This window comes from Mesocricetus auratus, unplaced genomic scaffold, assembly GCF_017639785.1.
Source record: "Mesocricetus auratus isolate SY011 unplaced genomic scaffold, BCM_Maur_2.0 Super-Scaffold_100007, whole genome shotgun sequence".
Taxonomy (NCBI): Eukaryota; Metazoa; Chordata; class Mammalia; order Rodentia; family Cricetidae; genus Mesocricetus; species Mesocricetus auratus.
In genome coordinates, this window is record NW_024429191.1 from 35400929 (window position 1) to 35422292 (window position 21364).

Here is a 21364-nt window from a genome sequence, read left to right on the forward strand (position 1 = left end):
AAAGAGTTGTTTTATTTAAATGTGTGTGCATCTGAGTTTGGGTATGTACATCTGAGTGTAGGTGCTCTTGGAGACAAGAAGGGATGGATCTCCTGGAGCTGGTATTGACCCACGTGATGTGGGCGCTGGGAACCCAGTCAGGGTCCTCTGCAAGAACTATTCACCACTGAGCCATCTCCAGTCTGACTGGAATTACTGTTAATATTCAGGCATCTGTTGTGGCCTGCCCTTGGGGTTCTGATAGGATATGCCTGCAGCTGCAGCCTCTAATAGCACCTCCTTTTAAAAGGGCTCTGCTCACCTTGCCCCTTTTTCTGTCCCTCTCTCTTCTCTCTGCTTATCTGCCTGCCATTCTGTATCCTGCCCCCACCTTTCTTTTCTCTTCTCTTGCTCCTGTTCCCAGAGGATGATGGTCTTCCCCCCTTTCTCATTTCCTTTCCCCCTAGTAACCCCACCCCCATGTTCTATCACATGGTGCCTTTTTCTCTTGAACCACTTTTTTTTTTAAAGTTACAATTATGATGGAGCTGTCTCTTACTATAGGGGTCTGTATACATGTTGATTATATCTTTGAACACGCACAGGCAGCACTGCCCTAAAATCTGCAGAGCCAGAGACTGCGACCCTGTGTGTTCTGAGTGCAGTTCAGGCACCAAGAATGTGGAAAAGAGGATCACAAGCCTTGAAGTATTGAAGAAAAGTGGAAATGGCACCATCTAGTGGACCTTAGACTAACTTCATCTGCAAACAGCGAGTCTGGGTTTAAGGAAAGGGAACATTAGTGGGTAATTGACCTAGGTTCACAACAGAAATCTGACTCAGCTCTGAGCAATGGTCCAGATGAATTCTGAGTTGGTGAATAGCCTAGACAGGACCAAAAAACTTTCTGGAAATTGTAATGTGTAGTGCATTAGCCCTCAGGAGAACATGAGTGCCTGCAGTTCAGGGAAGGACAGTGCTGTCTTTAGGCTCACGTGGGAGAAATGATATGAACCTAGGCTAACCACAGTCACATGCAAAGCCCAGGCTTTCATACCTTGTTGTAAAGAAGAACAAAGTTCCTCATAACTCTTATAAAAGCAAATAGAAATCTGGGATCTGGGGTGGTGACTCAGAATCTTGCTGTGTAAAGATAAAGACTTGAGTTAGGAACCTTAGGGACCAAGTAAAAGTGAGATACAGTACTGGGGTGGTCCTGGTCTGTAACCCTGGCTCTGGGGAGGTAGAAACAGGAAGATTTTCATTAGCCTGCTGAACCAGTGTTCAGTTTAATGAGGGAGGAAACTTAGAGATAGAAAGCCATATATAATATCCTCACCAATAGATGAGTACACATGCATCACCACACACACCTGTATGATCCACACATACATGCATGCACCATACAAACATGCACCACTATACACACATGCAGGCACCACACACACATGCATCATTACATACATGCATGCTCCACACATACATTCATGCACCATACACAATGTACCACTATACAGACATGCAGGCAACACACACACACACACACACACACACACACAATTCTTCACACATAACTATACACACATGAATGACCATACGCACATGCATTACCACACACACATGCATGCTCCACACACACAAGGAAAAGAAAGAAAGAAAAAGGGGCCACACATTTCAATTTTCTGACTCACCATGGAAATGTCACTCAGACTGTTTATCACATTTTCTGGGATGTGCCTCTTATTCTGATGTTAGGGTTCACAGGCAGCTGTTTGGAGCTTTTCTTACACATACCCATGAGATGATATCATGGGGTCTCTATGGCTTCTTTGGACTTTCACCATTCATCAGATAACTCCTGACTTCCTTCCTTCCTTCCTTCCTTTATTTCTTTCTCTCTCTCTTTCTTTCTTACTTTCTTATTTTATCTAATGTAAACATTTTCCTCTTTATTAAAAATAGATTCTTTTCTCATACAATACATCCTGATTACATTCCCCCCACACACCTCCAAGAACCTCCCTACATCCTTCTCATCTAGATCCATCTGTCTCTAATTAGAAAAGAAGACTTATAAGAGATAAAAAACAACATGTAACAAAATAAAATGTAATAAGATAAAACAAAATGGTCACATCAAACTTTGACAAGGCAAACCAACAAAAGGAGAAGATCCCCAAGAGAAAGCACTAGTTCACACACTAGGGAGTCCCATAAAAAGTACTAGACTGGAAGCCTCAATATATACCAGAGACTAGATAGCCTGGAGTCCTAGGGAAAAAAACCAAATAAAATTTATTCTTTTATTTTTTACAAATGTATTTATTTTACATATGAACTGCAGTTTCCCTTTCCTCCTCTCCCTTCACCCACCTCCTCTCTGCCCTCCCTCCCAATCCACTCCTCCTCCCATTTCTGTTCAGAAAAGGGCAGGCCTCCTATGGATATCAACAAAACATGGTATACCAAGTTGCAGTAAGACTAATAACCTCCCATGTATTAAGGCTGGGCACAGCAATCCCGCATAAGAACTAGGTTCCTAAAATCCAGCCAAAGAGTTAGCGACAGCCCAAAGAAGAGGCAAAGGCATCAGAGTTCCTGGAGCTAGAGTCATAGCTAACTTTGAGCCACTGGGCATGGGTGTTGGGAACCTACCTTAAGTCGTTGGGAGAAGAGAATCTCCTTGATTGCTCCTCCCACCTGCAAGTGACAGTTTAGACTTAGGATGGAAGAGGAATGTGACCCTATGTTGAACCACATCCTCACCCCTTTACAGCTGTGTTGGCTAAGGCTTGTGTCTTTAATGCTCCATTTCTAGATGAGAGATGTTGGAAATGAGCCTCTGGGGGTGCTGGCCCTAGTAAAGGCCCCTGGAGCGATATTCCCATCTCCCTTTCTCACTTCCTTCCCCTCCTTAACTCTTCTTTCCTAACCTCTTTCCCGAGTGATGAGAGTTTTCATGTTTAAAAGCTCACCTTCCTTACCTTTTATCTTTAATTTCTGAGTCTATAGAAAAGTTGAAAGAAGAGTTCGCTGTAGACAAGATGTCCTACTAGGTTTTCCATATGTTCATGATTCAAAGCTGTGTCATCATAACCTTCATTAAGGAATTCATCTGCTTTCATCTCCAAAAATAAAAACCTTTTTGTGGTAATGAGGATTGGGCCCACTTACACAAGTTAAGCAAATGTTCTATCACTAAAGCCATGTCTTCAGTTCTAGGGGCATTTCCCTCAGTATTATGAGAACTACAGTAATGTCTGGAACCATTGTAGTCAATGTTCTTCAATTATCCCAAGCATATTTTCACACTTTTGGTTCTTCCCTCATCTTACACCTACTTAGGTGTTACAGGGTTCAGCTCTTTTTCCTTCTGCTATGCTATGCGTGCCCTGAGGAGGGACCTCAGGTTGTCAAGCTTAGCAACTGGAGCCTTTACCTTCTAAGACATCTCACTGCCCCTGTTAGTATTTTTAATTCAAGAACCAATCAAGTGTGAGCTATGACATCGGAGGTTCTGCACCCATGGTTTCTTGATCTAGAACAGTAATACAATAATAATCTGGAACAGTACTGGTAACGTTGCTTGTATTATGTTTTGTGATGTCCACATTTTTAAGAGTTGGTGAACTTGTAGAATGTCCATAATTCTGGACTGTTCTACTGAGTTTTTTGTTTTGTCTTGTTTTTATCATAATTAGACTGAAGTCAAACACGTTTCGAGAAGAACACCATAGGGACAGGGCTATGTCCAGCATACCCCACAGCAATGACTGGTTATGTAAGTGTAATTGGTTAAGCTGAGGCTTAATTAATTAGATAAGGTCAAACTGATGGCTTCTGGGTCTTTAAAGATATTTATTTTTATTGATGTGTGTGTTCTGGGCAGGATGAATGTGTTAGTGTTTCTCTCTGTGGGTATCACATGTGTGCGGGTGTCCTCAGATGCCACAAAAGGGTATCAGTTCTGCTGGAGCTGAAATTACATGTGTTTGTGAGCTGCCCAGTATGGTTGCATGGAACTGAACTCAGGTCCTCTGCAATGCAGTACATTCTCTTGACTACCAAGATGTCGCTCCAGTCCCTAGGCCTCTTTTCTTAAATATTAGAAATCTACTAATATAGTCCATTACATTACCAAATCAAAAGAATAAAAGCCATATGATCATCTCAGGAAGAAAAAAAAGTAAGTATTCATTAAAATTCAATCCCTCCTTCTGATGAACATGAATTAATTATATATTAAATATATATGATTATGTGCATCATTATAACATTTTCACACACACACACAATGATATATACCCCCAATACTCTTTCTTGTCCCTCTTCCCTTCCATTCCTACTGAACCCTTGGGACTCTGAATCACAAGATAGTACTTTCTGATTATGCTAAGTTATTGAAGGAGCAAACTTTGAGACTATGAGTGAATGTTTTTCCCTAAACATATTCAAACCCTCAGTTTTCCACAAACATCATGTGAAGTTTGGCTTGGCCTGGAGGTGGGAAATGGTGATTTTCCTCTTTTATGAATTTGACAGTCTTCTGTAAAGGGATTTCTTTTTGCCCACTCTGTTTGCCTTAGTCATTTCTTTGGAGCTGAGTCCTGGAGTCTTTATTCAAAGTTCTTTAGTCCACTGGTGTTGTTATGTGTCATTAAATCTCAAGTTGTCCCAAGCTTGACCCACAGGGGTCCTTCCAGCTGGCTCCCGTGAGCTCATGCTCTCCAGAGTCCATTGCTTCTCAGCACAGACTGCCCCAGGCTCATCTTACACTTCTAGACCTAACCTGGAATTGACTCTAAAAGGAAAGGAGAATTAATCACATGCAAAACTTAGAACTTAACCTAGGATGAAACAAACATTTAAAAAATGTAAGATGTAATAAAGCAAAAGGTCAGTCAACTCAATGCCTTTTACGGCCTGAACAGAAACTCTGGAAAAGCATCCTTCTGCTCAGTTCAAGTACCATTTCCTTAGAAAATACCAGCATCCTTTCTCCCCTCAGGATCCCATATCTGGGTACCCAATAAATCCCATAAATCCTAGTCTATAATTTTTTTTCAAAATTTTAATTTGAATTAGAAATAATCTTATTTTACATATTAATCCCAGTTCACTCTTCTTCCCATCTTCCCATGCCTCCCACCAACCACCCATCCCATCCTCCCTCTGTTCCTCAGGGAGAGTGAGGCCTTCCATGGGGGATCATCGAGGTCTGTCACATCATTTGGGACAGGGCCTAGGCCCTCCCCCATCCACACCTCCAGAGAAGCTAGCAAACAAGGAGGACCCTAAGAGAGACATACAGGGTCCCATGAAGAAGAGAAAAGGGATAAGAACTCCTGAGTAAATTGGGAGCACAGAGGGAGGGGAGATGTAGTTAGGAGACAGAGAAGGGGAGAAAAGGAGCAAGGAGGAGGACATGAGGAAGCAGGAAGATTGAGTCAGGGGAAGAATAGAGGAGAACAAGAAAAGAGATACCTTAATAGAGGGAGCCATTATAGGTTTAAAGAGAAATCGAGCCCTAGGGAAATGTCCAGAGATCATCAAAGTGACCCCAACTAAGAATCTAAGCAATAGTGGAGAGGCTACCTTAAATGCCTTTCTGCTATAATGAAATTGATGACTATCTTATATGCCATCCTGGAGCCTTCATCCAATAGCTGATGGAAGCAGAAGCAGAGGCCCACAACTAAGCACTGAGTCAAACTCCTGGAATCCAGTCGTAGAGAGGAAGGAGTGATGAGCAAAGGGGTCAAGACCAGGCTGAGGAAACCCACAGAAACAGCTGACCTGAACAAGGGGGAGCTCAAGGTCCCCAGACTGACAACTGGGAAACCAGCATAGGTCCGAACCAGGCCCTCTTAATGTGGGTGTCAGTAAGGAGGTCTGAGCAGTCTATGGGGTCTCTGGTAGTGGAACAGTATTTATCCCTAGTGTAAGAATGGACTTCGGGAGCCCACTCCCAACAGAGGGATACTCTCTCAGTCTATAAATTCTAAAGCTCCCTGAACTCTCCTTATGTCACTATGACCTGAAGAGTTCTCTTGAATCTAGTATAAGCCCCCACCTTCAAATGAACTCAGGGCACTGTGAGAGTTGTGACACCTTCCCCAAAAAGCTTCTTTCTTCCAGTGTGGCTTCCCTCCTTCTGCCCATTGTTCACACTGGGAACCAAGAAATCCTTTTTTGGTTACTTTGACTTTACCAGTGGTTTCTCTGAGTACCTAAAATCAGTTGCTTAGAATCTCATTGCTTTGAAACATATACTAAGAGGGTATCTTGTTCAGGTCTATATTAACTATGTTTTTTTCCCACTGTGTCTAAATGCCAGACAAGAAGAAACTTAGAGGAAAAAATATTGACTATGGAACTCAGCTTCAGGAGTCATCATGATGGTGAAGGTGACAGGATTTTTATCTACATTCAAATAGATCTCCAGGATGAGAAGACCAAAGAGGAGGTAGGAGATCAGGTAGGAAGCTGCTGTGTTGGTCTGTGTGAGAGGAGGTAGGGCTGAATGGAGGGAGACAGAGGCAGGGAGTAAATAGGGGTGTTGTGGGAGCAGAGGCAATAGGGATTCCTGATGAACCAGAGGTGAGAAAATGAAGCAACTACCAATATTTGAGCCACTCTGTGTTTGGGCTATTTTGCAAAGACATTCAGCACAGAGAGGAATGGACTTATGGGCAGACACAGAGTGAGTTAAAAGTTCAGTTTGCAGTGTATTAATCGTAAAAGCCTCATAGTGCTTTCTCCACCCCCTGTAAAGGTATCCTAAAATGCCATTATATATAGGTTTCCTGGAATGAGTCTGCCTTTTACTGTTTTTCTGAGAATTTCATGGGCCTATTTCATCTGAAACTGCATTCTCTCTGATCCCAAGACATTCTCAGAAGTAAATGCCGTACTTTCCTTCTCTGAAATTATTTGTAGCTTTCAATAACTGCTTTTCTTTTAATCTTGGAATGCCCAGACTGATGCATACTTTTTTAAAAAAAAGAAACATTCTCTTTTTTTTTTGTAATTTTCTTGAACTTTCCCTAGATTTAAATTTCTCTAATGCTTCTAATATGGACACACTGTTTGGTTTTCAGGAGCATGCCCTCTGTCAGCATCCTTTGCTTATTTTATGGGTAAGAAGACCTTTTGTGGTTGTCTGGAGACTATTTGGAGATATTTGTAGAATTTTATCTAAGCATCTTCTTGCAACATGGTCTTGACTTTCCCAGAACTGCATCTCCTGTTTAGGCCATGATCATCCCAAAGACCTTTCTGCTGGTGCTTAGTACCTTTGGCTATCTTCTATTGGAGAGAAACACTCTTAAAAGTAGTAAAAGATCTGACTGTGAGATAGGGGCTCATGGACAGAGGGCTTACCCAGCAGGTGGTTTTTTTGGACATTACCTAACCTGTCTTTCTTTGACACACACTGGGGTGTTCTTGCACTCTACAGCACACATACAGAGGTCAGAGGACAACTTCACATATTGGTCCTTGCTTTCTACCTTGTTTGTTACAGGGCCCCTCATTTGCTGCTGAATATGCTAAGCTACCTGGTCTGAAGACAGGATCCTTTAGTCTCCAACTCCCATCTCACCACAGGAGTGCTGATTAGACATGTGTGCTACCGTGTCCAGCTTTGCGTGGGCTTTAGGGACCTGCACGCAGGTCTTCATGCTTGTGTTACAAATGCTTAAGAATTTGAAAAAACCAGGACATATTTTCCAGGGCAATAGCAGGGTTTTTCTTATGAGTTGCTTCCTTTTGAGTCCTTTTGAGTTGTTATGGAGTAGTCTGTGGGATGGATTGGGTGTTTGGGGAGAAGCACAGAACAATTAAAGCAATGCGCATTTTGAGTTTGGCAGTTGTCATGCTTTACATATCCATAGGTCCCTGTCCAAACTAAATAGACACAGTCCTGATGGAAGGGAGCATGTCAACACTGAGAAGGCAGGAACTATGTTAGCCTGTCTTTGTGTTGCAGTTACCATTTCTTATGCCTCTTATGCTAGTGAGGAGCTTTTATTTTTTAAATCAAAAATGATTTATTTTTATTCATGTGTATGTGTCTATCTCTGTTTCTGCGACACATGTGTGTGGTTGTTTCACAAAAGTCACAAAAGGACATTGAACCCTCTGAAACTAGAGTTACAGGTGGTTGTGAGCAGCCATGTAGGTGCTGGGGATCAAATGCTGGTCCTCTGCAACAGCAACCAGTGCTGTCCAATGTCGGTGCTGGGAACCAATTTCTAGTCCTCCATGAAAACAACCAGATCTCTTAGCTACTGTACTCTCTCTCCAGTGCCTTGGCAGATGCTATGCTAAAGTAAAATATTTGTGATAATCTTTAGGACATTTCCCTGGAAAATTGAAAAACCATTGAGCCATCAGATAAGCAGCCTCCAGCCTTCATTCTGAATCATTCTCCACTCAGAGCTGAATACTATCTTCTGTTGTAAATTTTCTCTCTTCTCAAAAGAACAGTTATTCACACGTGGTCTATTATCTGCTCTCTTCTATATATTTAATTTTCTTGAATCATATTTATTCTGGTCTGCTTTTTTTTAACACTAGACGTCATGCATGATTTCCTGCAAGCCCACTCTCCATGTCACTGACAATTTTTCAGGACTACCAGGTCTGTTTTGTGTAGCTCCTGTTTCTCAGGGCTGTGTAATGTCAGTATTTCACTCTGGTGGTTTTCTTTTTCATTGAGTGTTGGAGCTTTGTCTCCTGTTCTATAACATTCACACTTTCTCTAATTTTCCTGCCAACATAAACAGTTACAGTGGATGAGATTTCTTTTCCATCTTTCGTAAGCCACATCTCTGTTTCTATCCACGGTTCTACATTGTTATGTTCCCTGCTAGCTTATGATTCAGAATGGGCATCCCATTTGAACTAATGCTTCTGTATGGTTTATTAATGAATCGGGTTGGATAGCCTTAAACAGAAAACAACCTTATTCTTTCTGCTAACATGGTCTTCTATGCCACACCTCCTTGGTCTAATTTTGATGTCTGGTAGCTAGTCACATAGCAATAGCATGAGAGGATCTTGGGGCTGGAATCTTTTCTTGAAATTAACATCTCCAAAGTCTAGAAACAGAGCTGAAGAACTCAAATTACTGGTCAGATGAGTGGGACTGAGTCTTTATCTGGTCCTGGGAAGAGATGTGATGTGCAGAACTACCCAGAAGGTCATTAGTGAAGAAATAGCTAAAGCAAGTCCCACCAGCCCCCAAATTTAGCGGATCACTATATGGAGGCTTTCTTATAAAGAATGAGGCTACACCGTTGCCCCTCCTCAAAGCCAACCACACAGGCCTGTCAATCACCGGGTAAATTCTTTAGGAAGCTTGTCTATCCCAGCAACATTTTAAATTCCCACCCCTTGAGAGTGTTCAGGTCTACAAGGGCCCCTCTGTCTACTCTGTCAATTTATCATCTCTCCAGAGTGTTCATATCTACAAGGGCCTCCTGAATACTGGCTACTCTCATCTCTTGAGCGTGTCCTGTAATAAACTTCTGTGTGTCTTTCATGCTGGTGGAGCTTGGGAGACTTTCCTCGACTCCATGTTGGAATCTTTGACTGCCTTAATCATGTGCAGGTGTGTACAACTGCTGTGAGTTCATGAGTGCTACTCGTCATATCTGGAGGAAGCATTCCCACAGCACTTGCAATTCTCCAGCTCTAACACTCTCCCATATCCCGCTTTTGTGATGTTCCCCGAGTCCTGGAGATTGAGGGGGATAGATGTCCCGTCTATAGGCCAGAGCTTGCAGTCACAGTTGCTGATTCTCAGCACATTGTTCTGTTCTGTGTTTGTAGTAAGAAGTGTCTCTGACCAAAGTTGAGATCAGCAGTACAAACCTACGGATAAGAGCATGAATATTTAGAAGGGAGTTTGACAACATGTCAATTTGTCAAATCAACATCAGTAGATTCTCCCCTAGGGCTCATGACTTCTCTAGCCATGGGTTTTGACCATGTTTACAGAATGAGGTATGAATTTTGTCCTGTGAGCAGATTTCCGATCTAATCAGGAGACTGGTTCATTACCCCCACTCATAGTCAGTGTTGTATTGCTATGGCCATGGCAACTCATAAAGGAAAGCATTTGATTGGAACTTGCTTACAGTTTTAGTGTCTTTGTCTATTATCAGCATGGCAGGAAACATGTCAGTAAGCAGCCAGATATGGTGCTGGAGAATGAGCTAAGAGTTCTACATCCAGATCCAGATGCACAGGTAGCAGTTAGGACAGAGAGAGAGAGAGAGAGAGAGAGAGAGAGAGAGAGAGAGAGAGAGAGAGAGAGAGAGAGAGAGAGAGAGAGAGAGAGACTTGGTTTAGAGTGGGTGTTTTGAAACCTCAAAGCCTACCCCCAGTGACACACTTCTTCCAACAAGGCCACACCACCAGTTAATTCCTTGAAAGCAGTGCCACTTCCTGATGACCCAACATTCAACTATATGAGCCTATGGGGGCCATTCTTATTCAAACCACCACATCCCATAAACAGTCTCATCACTCTTGCATATCTGCCTCACAGGTGGGTGCTGCTTGCAGGCTCTGGCTCTAGATTAGACCATCAAGATCTTTCCTCCCCTGGCAGCCTGCACAGTACCTTCCACTGTGATGAAGCCTAGCCACCAGGGACACAGCTTCCTGGTTAGTCCAAGACAGTTCTCTATGTCTTCAATGGAGCTGTATGGAGTCTTCAGCGATAGGGTCTTACTATCTAGTTATGAAGGGGAACCAAGAGCAATGGCAATAGCTTGTCTTGTTTGCTTTGGATACCTCTGCAGGCTCTCTGACCTCTCACTTGTGAATACCACTAACTACAATTTCAAGCATGGATGACAGAAGAAGGTGTCATAGAAGATGGGGGTGGTGTTAACCAAAACTAAGGAGGTATGACGAAGGCTAATGAAATCTCACTGGTTTGTAAATTAATTTAATTAAAAAAGTTTGAATAGAGGAATCCATATCTGTCAACAATGCTGTCCCTGAATACATGGATCATTAAATGAAAGTCTCAGTGCTGAGGACAGGCCACGCACCTGTGAGATGGTGTTTAAATGGGAAATGTGAGGTTAATTTTACAACTTTATTTGCAGACAATAGGAGAGGAAATAGTTCAAAGATCCAGTTTGTTGCCATCGTTAAAATACAGTGAGTAAAGGGGGCAGAGAGAAATAGTCTGCTTACTCTGCAGGGGTTAATAGCCAAGCATGAAACGGGACGTCAATGCATGCTCTGCATCTGGTTTATCTGACCCATGACTTTTCCTTCTTAGGACAGGGCATTGTGCATTCCCACAGTTGTGGTTTCCTGCATGTAGAGGGGGCTCTGCTGACCTGATGGTACTTGCTCAAGCACAGTATTTGTAAACTGTTTAAGGAAATAACCACCAGATGGCGATCTTGACTAGCATACAAAACTGTGTCTTCCAATTTTGCTGGGGCAGGAGGCAGGGGTGGAGGGGTGGGGTGGGGATGCGATCAAACTGACACCACATATCATTGTGCCTTGGAAGATGTCTGGGTCGTGTTAGGGTAGGCGGATGATCGTGAGACTAAAACAAGACAAAGCCTGAGATCATCTCCTGGCAATCGTATCTTAGTGGGGTAGGTGAAGTCACACGTGCATCAAATTAGGACACACCACCTGGTCTCCTTTGCTTGCAAGTGAAATAGACCAATTAATATGGGTCAGGGGAGGAACTGATGGCACTGTGTGTGTGGGAATTTACAACAATGTGGAAGGATGTCTTAGGCTGTAGTCTAGAGCACAAGATCTCCAAGAAGATGCACTGTGGGTTAGGACATGCTAAGAGGAATGGGGGGATTCAGAGTAGGCAGCAGTTTCATTTGAAGCATCTGTGGTGGTAAGGAGACTCAGTAATCCTTGAAAATGGCCAGACTGAGAAGGCAGGGTGTGAGGCTTACTTATGAACCCAGGCATGGCAGTGGCAGCCCAGATTCTGTGCTAATCTGCCTGGAAATGGACCATAGCTCTGCATATACTGCCGCTGGAACACACTGTGGGGCATACTCTTGATCCTTATGCCTCAGTTTCTTTGTCTCATTCAGGGAGGAGGTGATCTAACTCACAGAGCATTAGAAATGCTAAGTGTTTAGAAGGGGCTGGCACTGTTTAAGTGCTGCGTTGTTTGCAGAATAAGCATGTTTCTAAGGAGAACTAGATCTTAAGAGTCAAGTTAAGGTTGATGCTGAACATGCACCCACTGTGTAGCTTGTTGGGAGTATTTGTGGAGAATTGCAACACCTCTAGATTCCTGGGAGGTACAGAGAGCAGGACCTGCTCACTGAGCACTCTGGCAGACTTTAAGAGAGGTGTTGCATAGAGCTTAAGCCAGTGGCTGGGAGATGGCTCAGTGGGAAAGTGGGCTTGTTTTATTTGATCAAAGACCTGAATTCAAATCCCCAGCACCCATAAGGCAAGCTGTGCGTGTCTGTAACTAACCCTAGTGCTATGGGGAGACTGGGAGGAGACAAAAGGCTTGCTGGCCACCAGCCTATCTCCAGGTCCGTGAGTGACTATCTCAAGGGAACAAGTTGGAAAGTGATCAAGCAGGATGCCTGACATCCTCTTTTGTCCTCTTCAGTGCACAGGATATGAACCTCCACACTCTTATCATGTGAGTATATACCATAGGCATACAGCATAGATACTCTCTTTTGCTCACTCTCCAACTCCCTTTCTCTAACTCTCTCTCTCTCTCTCTCTCACACACACACACACACACACACACTGCAAAATCTTGCTCAAATTTCAAATCTTGATGATGTTATAATAGCTTTGATGTGCTGAGTTATATATTGGGACTGCACTAAGTACCTTAAGGGCAGTACTTTAAGTAATTGTTCCCCAATTTATAAGACCAATTATGGTTGTTTCCATATTCTAGGTTAAGGAAGTGAGACCCAGGGAAGTAATTAGTCTGTTTAGGGTGCTGTAAAGCAGTATTGGCAAAGCAAAGGCTGACCCAGTTCCTGGCCTTTTACTATTGAGATTCTTAAGAGCAACCATGCATACTGTACACACACACACACACCATATACATCCAGCTTATCACTCTACTTATAATTCTGGGCAGGGTTTGTTGACAGTGCATGGCTATATAGGCCTGCACTGTTAGCCCAACCCAGTCATATCTGCTGAGCAAAGTCATATTTCTATTCCAGCCAGTGAGGATCTTAGTGATGCAGTCACATGCCACTTAACAACAGGAATGGGATCCTATAGATTCTGTCCCTGGGAGTATCATGGAGTGTGATTCCATGAACTAAGCCTGCCACAGCATCACCAATGACAGGATTGCAAGAGCACCCTTGCAAACCTCAATCTTCATCTAGGAAGACATAGCTTCACCACTCTCCCTTCTACCAATGTGGAAGCTTGGAGTTATCACTGTTGAGAGCCTGGTCTAAGGGTGTTTGGCTGAGGAGCAAGGGTGATGCATACATTTGTAAAGTTCCTGGTTCAGTTCTGATGATGGGTTCTGACTATAACTAAGAGGTTTCAGTCTAACAAGTCCTCCTGAGTCCATGCTCTGAATATTGCTCATCAGGCCAAATGTGAACACCATGTTTTCCTGTCTCAAAACAGGAAACTTAAAGTATATTGTCTATGGAGGGTGGAGATGATAGTGTCCTCACGGTCGGGCTGTCCCCCTCTCTGGTTTCCCTGGACACCGTGGGATGTTGTTTCTTTGCAGCTGTGCCATCATTTTGTTGCTAGAACTATGTATAATAACACATGAATGGAGAGGCACAGGGAATGTCTCCTTTCCACAGTGGATTTTATCTTTCAAGAAATGATTTTACCCAGCAATGATTGCTACATGCAGATTGAAATGTGACATAAAACACCCACCCTCTGCACTCAGGCTGTCACCCCAAGCACCCTTCACATAGACATTCTGTAAATACCTTTGTTAGCTCTTCAGGGCCTGTGGTGGTATCTGGATGTGTTTGATATGTGGACCTCTACTGAAGTATGTTATGGTGCAAACAGCAAGCTCACTGAGACAGAAGCAGTGTCCTGACAAGGAAGGGCAGGACACATCCACTAAGCATGGTGGGTGCTTGTTTTGTTCAGTGATTGTGGCTGATGGTTTCCTATGCTCTTGGGTGGAGTGAGCTCTGACAGACTGAAGAAATCTCTGTGGCTGGGGACTTTGTTTTAAGGCTTTAATTCCTGTACTCTGTGGACTGCTAGAACTCCGATTGTAAGCCCCTCTTTAGTGGGACCTGAAGTCAACTGGGTTGGTACTGCCTACAGAGTTCTGTGAAACAGCACATACTTAAGAATCTTAAGTCTAGCTAGGCATGCCTTTAATCCCAGCACTCAGGAGGCAGAGGCAGGAAGACCTCTGTGAATTTGAGGCCAGCCTGATCTACAAAGCTACACAGAGAAACCCTGTCTTGAAAAACCATAAAATAAAATAAAATAAAATAAAATAAGGTAACAGGCTTTCTTGGGGAGCAGCAACATTGACTCCAAACTGTAGTTTGGTGGTTGGCTTCAGACTCACAATAGCAAACTTTCTCATGAGCACAGAAAGACCCACCACAGGGAAGGCTGGAGGGCTAGTGACATCTTGGATGTCCATGCCCTTTGCTCATAATAGAAATCAAACTTTAGCAGTGTGTTTCCCTGATCTAGAAGTGCTTGTTCAGGAGACTTCCTAAGGGTTGCCCTTGGGATGGAGACCACAGAGATGGACTAAAAATAAGAATAAAGAAATGTGAATGAGAGTGTTATGTTTTAGGACTGGTGTTTCCAAAGGCCTATAACATCCATGGGCTGGGGTCTGCTGGCAGAAGTGAGGTCACTGGGGTGTGTCCTATAAAGGGTTACTGGCATTTTGGCTACCACCAGTTTGGCTGTCTCTACTTCCTGGCCTCTTGGAAGTAAGTGGCTTGCTCCGTACTGTAATACTCTGCCTCAACACAATCCAAGAAGTGTGGCAGTCACAAAGTGAAACTCTCTGAACCCCTGAGCCATAATTACACCTTTCTTCTTTTTAAGTTGATTTTCTCTGGTATTTTGTCACAGTGACAGAAAGCCACTGAAGAGACATTAAACACACACATCTACTTCCAGCGTGCTGTGGGACTGTGGAAGAGAGGTTGGAGAGGCAGTGAGAGAGAGAAGTGAGAGAGAGAGTGGGAGTGAGCATGGCTGGGTGGATTCCAACAAGAATGAGCAGAGGTTTCTCTCAAAGGGAGTTGAAATCGTGTGGGTAGGACGGGCGAGGTGGAGCGCCAGTGTGAGGTGGGCTGGAGAGGCCTCAGCATTTGCAGGCTGTGTAAGTGGCTTCTCTGTGGCATATGAGATGTAAATGCGATGAGTGGGCAGAGAGAAGTGAAGCAAACATTAGCCTCAAGTTTGAATGCATGTCCTGGGACTTTCATTCCAAGAAGTCCAAATCCATCTTCAAATGGTTAGATTCTGGAAACTGAGATGACATTTCCCGACGTTACACAGTACTACTGCGTCACACAGTCAGAAAGGGTTCAGGTCAACCTGGGCTCGGTGTTAGGGAACTCACAGTATACTCCCATTCTTAAATGATGTCTTGCTTATAGACTGCCACAATGCGTGGCATGTAATTTATTTTGTTTCTTCGGTCACTTTGTTTAATTAAAAAATTAATACACATATTCAATGTATTTTGATCAAATTCTGTTTACCCGTCTGAGACAGAAGGCCAATGTAATATGGAATATAATGTTTATTTACCAGAGAAAGAAATTACACACAAGCTGGGGAATCAGAAGCGTGATACGCTTCCAAAGAGGGCTTCCTTTTTCTTTTTTTTTTTTTTTTTTTTTTTTTTTTTGCATTCTTTTTTTTTTTTTTTTATATTAATATTTTTTTTATTTTCCATTTTAAATTTAGATAAGAAACAAGGTTGCTTCACAAGTCAGTACGAGGTCCCTCTCCCTTTCCCTCCCCTCCTCCTGTGCCCACCCCCCATCCCCCCCCCCCCGTTATCCCCTCATTCCCCCAGGGAGGGTGAGGCCCTCCATGGGGGTGTCCATAGTCTGTCATTTCATATAGGGCAGGGCCTAGACCCTTCCCCAAGAGTTCAGGGTGAGAGTGCACCTCACATTGTTCTATGGGAGTCCAGAGACCGTGTGTATACTTGGGATGGGTACTGATCTGCTGTCCAAGGCTCAATAGATTACCTAGGCCTCCTCACTGACACCCAGATTCAGGGGGTCTTGATCAGTCCCATGCTGGATTCCCAGGCTGATGCCTGGGATTCAAGAGTTAACCTTTGTCTGGTCAGCTGTTTCTGGGGGTTCAACCAGCCCAGTCTTAATCCCTTTGATCATCAGTCCTCCCTCTCTGATACTGGCTTTCTTGAGTTCAGCTCAGTACTTAACCAGCCAGTAAATGAAGTTTCTGTTTCCCAGACTCTCTGGCAATAGGATTGTAGGCTGGCACTCCCCAGATCTATGTCTAAAATCCATATATGAGAGAGTACATGCCATGTTTCTCTTTTTGTGACTGGGTTACCTCACTCAGGATGGTTTCTTCTAGTGTCATCCATTTGCCTGCGAATCTCATGATTCCATTATTTTTTCTGCTGAATAGTACTCCATTGTGTAGATGTACCACATTTTCTCTATCCATTCTTCGGGTGAGGGACATCTAGGTTGCTTCCAAGTTCTGGCTATTACAAATAAAGCTGCTATGAACATAGTGGAACAGACATCTTTGTTATATGAATGGGCATCTTTTGGATATATGCCTAAGAGTGCAGTTGCTGGGTCTTGTGGTAGGTTTATTCCCATTTTTCTGAGGAATCTCCATACTGCTTTCCAAAGTGGCTGAACCAGTTGGCACTCCCACCAGCAATGGAGGAGTGTCCCCCTTTCACCACATCCTCTCCAGCATAAATTGTCATTGGTGTTTTTGATTTTAGCCATTCTGACAGGAGTGAGATGGTATCTCAGAGTTGCTTTGATTTGCATTTCCCGGATGGCTAAGGATGTTGAGCACTTTCTCAAGTGCCTCTCAGCCATTTTAGACTCCTCTATTGAAAACTCTCTATTTAGTTCTGCAGCCCACTTCTTAATTGGGTCCTTTGCTGTTTTGGAGACTTGCTTCTTGAGTTCTTTGTAAATTTTGGAGATCAACCCTCTGTCAGATGTGGGATTAGTGAATATTTTTCCCATTCTGTGGGCTGCCTTTTTGTCTTGCTGACTGTGTCCTTTGCCTTACAGAAGCTTCTCAGTTTCAGTAGGTCCCATTTATTAATTGTTGATCTCACTGTCTGTGCTACTGGTGTTATGTTCAGGAAGCTGTCTCCTGTACCAATTCTTTCAAGGGTACCACCCACTTTCTCTTCTAAGAGGTTCAGTGTGGCTGGATTTATGTTGAGGTCTTTGATCCATTTGGACTTAAGTTTTGTGCATGGCGATAAACATGGATCGATCCGCATTTTTCTACATGCCAGTCTCCAATTATGCCAGCACCATTTGTTGAAGATGCTTTCTTTATTCCATTGTATATTTTTAGCTTCTTTGTCGAAGATCAGATGTTCGTACGTGTGCGGGTTAATACCCGGATTTTCAATTCGATTCCATTGGTCTGCCTGTCTATTTTTGTGCCAATACCAAGCTGTTTTCAGGACTATAGCTCTATAATAGAGCTTGAGGTCAGGGATAGTGATGCCTCCGGACGTTGCCTTGTTGAACAGGGTTGTTTTGGCTATCCTGGGTCTTTTGTTTTTCCATACAAAATTGATTATTGTTCTTTCAAGGTCTGTGAAGAATTGTGCTGGGATTTTAATGGGGATAGCATTGAATCTGTAGATTGCTTTTGGCAGGATTGCCATTTTTACTACATTGATCCTACCTATCCAAGAGCATGGGAGATCTTTCCATTTTCTGAGGGCTTCTTTAATTTCTTTCTTTAAAGATTCAAAGTTCTTACGATACAGGTCTTTCACTTGTTTGGTTAGCGTTACCCCAAGGTATTTTATGTTGTTTGTGGCAATTGTAAAGGGTGATGTTTCTCTGATTTCTCTTTCAGCCCTTTTATCATCTGTATATAGTAGGGCTACTGACTTTCTTGAGTTGATCTTGTAACCTGCCACTTTGCTGAAGGTGTTAATCAGCTGTAAGAGTTCCCTGGTAGAGTTCTTTGGGTCACTGATATAAACTATCATATCGTCTGCAAACAGTGAAAGTTTGACTTCTTCCTTCCCAATTTGTATCCCCTTGATCCCCCTTTGTTGTCGTATGGCTATAGCTAGAACTTCAAGTACCATGTTGAAAAGGTATGGAGAGAGTGGACAGCCTTGTTTTGTTCCTGATTTTAGAGGAATTGCATTGAGTTTCTGTCCATTTAGTTTGATGTTGGCTGTTGGTTTACTGTATATGGCTTTTATTATGTTTAAGTATGTCCCTGTTATCCCAGATCTCTCCAAGACCTTTATCATGAAGGGATGTTGGATTTTGTCAAAGGCTTTTTCAGCATCTAGTGAGATGATCATGTGATTTTTGTTTTTCAGCTTGTTTATATGGTGGATTACGTTGATGGATTTTCGTATGTTGAACCATCCCTGCATCCCTGGGATGAAACCTACTTGATCGTGGTGAATGATTGTTTTGATGTGTTCTTGGATCCGATTTGCCAGTATTTTATTGAGTATTTTTGCATCAATGTTCATGAGGGATATTGGTCTGAAGTTCTCTTTCTTGGTTGTATCTTTGTGTGGCTTGGGGATCAAGGTTATTGAAGCCTCATAGAAAGAGTTTGGCAAAGACCCTTCTGCTTCTATTGTGTGGAACACTTTGAGAAGAATTGGTATAAGCTGTTCTTTGAATTTGTGGTAGAATTCTGCACTGAGGCCATCTGGACCTGGACTTTTTTTGGTTGGGAGACTTTTGATGACAGCTTCTATTTCCATAGGGGTTATAGGTCTATTTAAATTGCTTATCTGTTCTTGATTTAGTTTTGGCAAATGATAGCTGTCCAGGAAGTCATCCATTTCCTTTAAATTTTCAAATTTTGTGGAGTACAGGTTTTCAAAGTATGACCTAATGATTCTCTGGATTTCCTCAGAGTCTGTTGTTATGTCCCCCTTTTCATTTCTGATTTTGTTAATTTGCGTGTTCACTCTCTGCTGTTTGGTAAGTTTGGACAAAGGTTTGTCTATCTTGTTGATTTTCTCAAAGAACCAACTCTTCGTTGCATTGATTCTTTGTATTGTTTTCCTGGTTTCTACTTTGTTGATTTCAGCCCTCAATTTGATTATTTCCTGGCGTCTACTCCTCCTGGGGGAGTTTGCTTCTTTGTGTTCTAGAGCTTTTAGCTGTGATGTTAATTCTCTGGTATAACTGTTTTCCTGTTTCTTCATGTGAGCACTTAGTGCTATGAACTTCCCCGTAGCACTGCTTTCAAAGTGTCCCATAGGTTTGGGTATGTTGTGTCTTCATTCTCATTGAGTTCGAGGAAGTCTTTAATTTCTTTTTTTATTTCCTCTTTGACCCAGGGATGGTGCAGTTGAGCATTATTCAATTTCCATGAGTTTGTAGGTTTTCTGCACTTTGTGTTGTTGTTGAATTCTAATTTTAAGGCATGGTGGTCTGATAAGATGCATGGAGTTATTCCAATTTTTTTGTAGCTGCTGAGGTTTGATATGTTGCCAAGTATGTGGTCGATTTTTGAGAAGGTTCCATGTGGTGGTGAGAAGAAGGTATATTCTTTTTTATGTGGATGAAATGTTCTATAGATATCTGTTAATCCCAGTTGGGTCATTACTTCTATTAGACCCTTTGCTTCTTTGTTGAGTTCCTGTCTGGTATTCTTGTCTAGTGGTGAGAGTGGTGTGTTGAAATCTCCCACTATAACTGTGTGGGGCTTTAGATGAGATTTAAGTTCTAATAATGTTTCTTTAACGAATGTGGATGCCTTTGTATTGGGGGCATAGATGTTCAGGATAGACACTTCGTCTTGGTGGGTTTCACCTGTGATGAGTATGTAATGACCTCCTTCATCTCTTTTGATTGATTTTATTTTAAAGTCTAGTTTGTTAGATATTAGGATTGCTACCCCTGCTTGTTTCTTGGGTCCATTTGATTGAAAAATTTTTCCCAACCTTTAACTCTCAAGTAATGTCTGTCTTTGAGGGTGAGGTGTGTTTCTTGTATGCAGCAGAAGGAAGGGTTCTGTCTTCGAATCCATTCTGCTAGTCTGTGTCTTTTTATGGGTGAGTTAAGGCCATTAATATTGAGGGATATTAATGACCATTGATTGCTCATCCTTCTTCGATTTGCGATGGTTGTTGTTGGTGGAATTATGGGTGGAATTTCGCCCCTTTGTTCTTTTGGCTGTTGGTAGAGAGGGATTCTCTAATGCTTATGTTTTTCTGGTTGTAGTTAGCTTCCTTGGGTTGGAGTTTTCCTTCCAAAATTTTCTGTAGGGCTGGGTTAGTGGACACATATTGGTTGAATCTAGTTTTGTCATGGAATATCTTGTTTTCTCCGTCTATAGTGATTGAGAGCTTTGCCGGGTATAGTAGTCTGGGCTGGCATCCATGGTCTCTTAGTGTAGGTAGAATATCTATCCAGGACCTTCTGGCTTTCAGAGTTTCCATGGAGAAATCAGGTGTAATTCTGATAGGTCTGCCTTTATATGTTACTTGACCTTTTTCCTTAGCTGCTCTTAATATTCTTTCTTTATTCTGTATGTTTGGGGTCTTGATTATTATGTGGCGAGGGATTTTTTTTGTGGTCCACTCTATTTGGTGTTCTGTAGGCTTCTTGTACCTTCATTGGCATGTCTTTCTTAAGGTTGGGAAAGTTTTCTTCTATGATTTTGTTGAATATGCCTTCTGCCCCTTTGAGGTGGATTTCTTCTCCTTCTTCTATACCTATTATTCTTATGTTTGGTCTTTTCATGGTGTCCCATAATTCCTGGATGTTTTGTGTTAAGGATTTGTTGGATTTAAGGTTTTCTTTGGTTGATAAATCCATTTCTCCTAATGTATCTTCAACACTTGAGATTCTCTCTTCCATCTCTTCTATTCTGTTGGTAATGCTTGTATTGGTAGTGCCTGACTGTTTGTCCAGCTTTTCTATTTTCTGCCTTTCTTCAGATTGTGTTTTTTTTAGTGTCTCTATTTCAGTTTTCAACCCTTGCAGCTTTTGCATTGCTTCTTGCAATTTTCTGTTTATCTGTTCGTCCGTTTGTTGCCTTTTATGAATTTTTTGGTTTGTTCTTTCTTCCATTTCTTGCATTTTTTGGTTTGCTTTTTGTTCCATTTCTTGGATTTTGTGCTTTGTTTCTTCTTCCCTTTCCTGCCTTTTTTGGTTTGTTTCTTCCTCCA